At 40.6% G+C, this 4183-nt stretch overlaps 2 pseudogenes; both read left to right on the top strand.

The window, feature by feature from the left end:
* The first annotated feature begins 1546 nt into the window (after window positions 1-1546).
* On the top strand, window positions 1547-1665 carry LOC128650863 (uncharacterized; annotated as a pseudogene).
* A 353-nt stretch (window positions 1666-2018) lies between these two features.
* Window positions 2019-2137, top strand: LOC128650792 (uncharacterized; annotated as a pseudogene).
* The last annotated feature ends 2046 nt before the right edge of the window (window positions 2138-4183 follow it).

The raw sequence follows: 4183 nt of genomic DNA, 5'->3' as shown, positions 1-4183 counted from the left end.
AGGAGGCCTATTTATAAAGCTGTCAACCGCAAATACGCTGGAATTCCGCAGCGTAATTGTGGCGAGCTTGATTCGCCTCATTTCTTAAAGCCTACAGGCCGGCAAAAGTAGAAATTTGTGGCGTAACATACGATCCACCGGTCTCAGTCCGACACAGATCGATGCTTACGTCACTACAGATGTTCTGAATGCAAATTCGGCACTATCTGACTACTTTTGCTAGTTAACAAATATCTACCAGGTACGCTAGCCACTATTCCGGCCTTGTGTACCTGGTTTTCAATCCGCCGCCCTGGAGGCGGCGGATGCCATAGCAATCAATGGGAGTCTGAAAGCAATGAAAGCTCATGTTTGCTGCTGCCCAATATCCCATTGATTCATATGGGAGAATAAAAGTTATGTTTACACCTAACACCCTAACATGTACCCCGAGTCTAAACACCCCTAATCTGCCGCCCCCTACATTATACTTATTAACCCCTAATCTTCCGCCCCCTACACCGCCGCCACCTACATTATACTTATTAACCCCTATTCTGCCGTCCCGACACCACCGCCACCTACATAAAGTTATTAACCCCTAATCTGCCGCCCACTACACTGCCGCCACCTACATTATATTTATTAATTCCTAATCTAACGCCCCTACACCGCCGCCACTTCCATTATACTTATTAACCCCTATTCTGCCGTCCCGCCACCGCCGCCTACATAAAGTTATTAACCCCTATCCCGCCGCTCCTGGACCCCGCCGCAACCCGTCTGATCACGGAAGTTAAGCAGGGTCAGGCTCGAACAGTACCTGGATGGGGGAACGCCTGGGAACACCAAGTGCGGTGGGCTTTTTACTTTGATTTTTTTAAAACAACTATGCATGAGTAATATCTCCTGAAAGTGGCGATATTCATTGAAACAACTGTATCTTGCAATTCCTTAAAAAACACGTCAATTTGAAATAAAGATAATTATCTTTTGTAAAGACAGACAGACTGGCAGGCACGCAGACAGAGAGGCAGGTAACCTTATCCGTGTATACTTTTTGTCATGGGTCAGAGAGTTATTCTGGGCCTGTACTGGCATTTTTTATTTATTCATTTGCGGTCAAAATTTTAACCCCATTTTAGCTCTTCCATTGCTTACAAAGCTGTGAATGAAGGCATGAGAACGCTTAAAGGGACATTAAACCCAATTTTTTTCTTTCATGACTCAGATGTGGAATACCATTTTAAAAAACTTTCTAATTTACTTCTATTATCTATTTTGCTTCATTCTCTTGATATTCTTTCCTGAAAAGCATATCTAGATAGGCTCAGTAGCTTCTGATTGGTGGCTGCACTTAGATGCCTCATGTGATTGGCTCACCTATGTGTATTGCTATTTCTTTAACAAAAGATATCTAAATAATTAAGCAAATTAGATAATAGAAGTAAATAGGAATGTTCTTTAAAATTGTATTTTATATCTGAATCATGAAAGAAAATGTTGTGGTTTAATGTCCCTTTAATTCACGCTGGGTACAAACAGAAAATGCCTACAAACAGAAAATGCCTACCGCCATACTACTCTGAATGCACCCGATCCTGTCTGATCTCAGAAGTTAAGCAGGATCAGGCCTGGACAGTACCTGGATGGATAACCGCCTGGGAACACCAAGTGCGGTAGGCTTTTTTCTTTGATTTTTTAAAACAACTATGCATGCGTAATATCTTCTGAAAGTGGAGATATTAATTGAAACAACTGTATTTTGCAATTCCTTAAAAACCACATCAATTTGAAATAAAGATAATTATCTTTTGTAAAGACAGACAGACTGGCAGGCAAGCAGACAGAGAGGCAGGTAACCTTATCCGTGTATACTTTTTGTCATGGGTCAGCGAGTTATTCTAGGCCTGTACTGGCATTTTTTATTTATTCATTTGCGGTCAAAATTTTAACCCCATATTAGCTCTTCCATTGCTTACAAAGCTGTGAATGAAGGCATGAGCAAGCTTAATTCACGCTGGGTAAAAACAGAAAATGCCTACCGCCATACTACTCTGAATGCACCCGATCCCATCTGATCTTGGAAGTTAAGCAGGGTCAGGCCCGGGAAGTACCTGGATTGGTGACCGCCTGGGAACACAGAGTGCGGTAGGCTTTTTTCTTTGATTTTTTAAAAACTATGCATGCGTAATATCTCCTGAAAGTGGCGATATTCATTGAAACAACTGTATCTTGCAATTCCTTAAAAAACATGTAAATTTGAAATAAAGATAATTATCTTTTGTGAAGACAGACAGACTGGCTGGCAGGCAGGCAGGCAGACAGACAGACAGAGAAGCAGGTAACCTTATCCGTGTATACTTTTTGTCATGGGTCAGAGAGTTATTCTGGGCCTGTACTGGCATTTTTTATTTATTCATTTGCGGTCACAATTTTAACTCGTGAGCGCTTCTAGCTTGATACCCAATAAGGAAGGATTTATAATAATGATAACATACAACAAAAATTGTTAAAAATGATTTATTATATATAAAACACTGAGACATATAAAATGCTGCTGTTTGACAGGTCAAAAATAAAGGACAAATATTTGAGTAAAAATTCAAGATTTCTAAAATATAGCAGTCCTGAAAATCATTGGTTGGCCAACCATTAAAAACTTAAAAAGACCGCTAAAAGCCCCTGCAAGGATCTACACCGCAAGTGGCTTTTTAAATGTGATCAGACACCAGCGATACTCCGCAAGTACACGGCTTGAAGATACAGCCAACAGCGGTGAACCGCTTTCACAATGGACGAAGCCTATCACGGGAAGCCTGTGAAATAGGCGCGTGACTTGGGCTGAGACAAACACCGTGAAGAAACATTTGAGAAGGAATTACTACCCCAAACCACCGAGTGCACCCAAGAAAAAAATCATCAAAGGGACGATATATACCCGCCAGTGAAACCTGGATTTAAAAGGTAACTAACACCACCAGCAAGAGAATACTACAAAAAGAAGGTCCACAATCTGTACATCTTTTTTAACACACACGTAAGGAATACTAACAGCACGTCTACCGGTAGACTGACATATCAAATTAAGGTCAGATCAAACTGTTAATTTTGACCGATATTACTAATAAGACCAGACCACTTCGAAAATTCTACAGGGACTTTAAAAGGCGCCTTTGAAAACCCATTTTCTCTTGTAAGGTGTATCCAGTCCATGGATCATCCATTACTTGTGGGATATTCTCCTTCCCAACAGGGAGCTGCAAGAGGATCACCCACAGCAGAGCTGTCTATATAGCTCGTCCCCTAACTGCCACTCTCCAGTCATTCTCTTGCAGCTCTCGACAAGGGTAGTTGCTAGAGAGATGTGGTGCATTAATGTAGTTTATCTTCAATCAAAAGTTTATTATTTTAAAATGGTACCAGAGTTGTACTATTTTAGCCTCAGGCAGAAAGTTGAAGAAGAGTCTGCCTGAGGTTTTTGATGATCTTAGCAGTTTGTAACTAAGATCCACTGCTGTTCTCACACATAACTGAAGAGATGAGTAACTTCAGCTGGGGGAATAGCGTGCAGGGCTACCTGCTCTGAGGTATGTGCAGTTTTAATTTTTCTAGAGAGAGGATAAGCTAGAAAATGCTGACAGTACCTGATTTATTTAAGGTAAGCCTGATTACAGTATTTAATAACGACTGGTATCATGCTTGCTGTAAAGGGTAATATTTTTGTTATTTACTCTCATTACTGAATAGATATAACGTTTGCTTGATGTATATAAACGTTTATTACAAATGGTGAAAAAACTTTATTCTGGGGCACAGTTTTTCCACATGGCTGACTAGATTTTGCCTAGGGATAGTTTTTTAAGGCCCTCTCACTGTGAGTACAGGTTGGGAGGGGCCTAATTTCAGGCCTAAATCGTGCAGTTGTTTTTGCAGCTTGAGACTTCCAGCTTCCCTGAAAGAGTCCCCTGAACATATAGGACCTCTCTAAAGGGTTTTTGTGCCTTCCAAAGTCGTTGTATGGGCAGGTAGGAGTCACAGTAGAGATGTGGCAGTTGGTTGTGACTGTTTAAAAACGTTTATATCTTTTTTTTTATCCGGTTTTGAAACTAAGGGGTTAATCATCCATTTGCAAGTGGGTGCAATGCTATTTAAGTCTATTATACACAATGTAAAAATTTCGTAAAATGTACTGTTTTTTTCA

Source organism: Bombina bombina, chromosome 2, assembly GCF_027579735.1.
Source record: "Bombina bombina isolate aBomBom1 chromosome 2, aBomBom1.pri, whole genome shotgun sequence".
NCBI classification, from domain to species: domain Eukaryota; kingdom Metazoa; phylum Chordata; class Amphibia; order Anura; family Bombinatoridae; genus Bombina; species Bombina bombina.
Note: the sequence above shows the minus strand (reverse complement) of the source record. Positions and strands in the feature narration are given on the sequence as shown.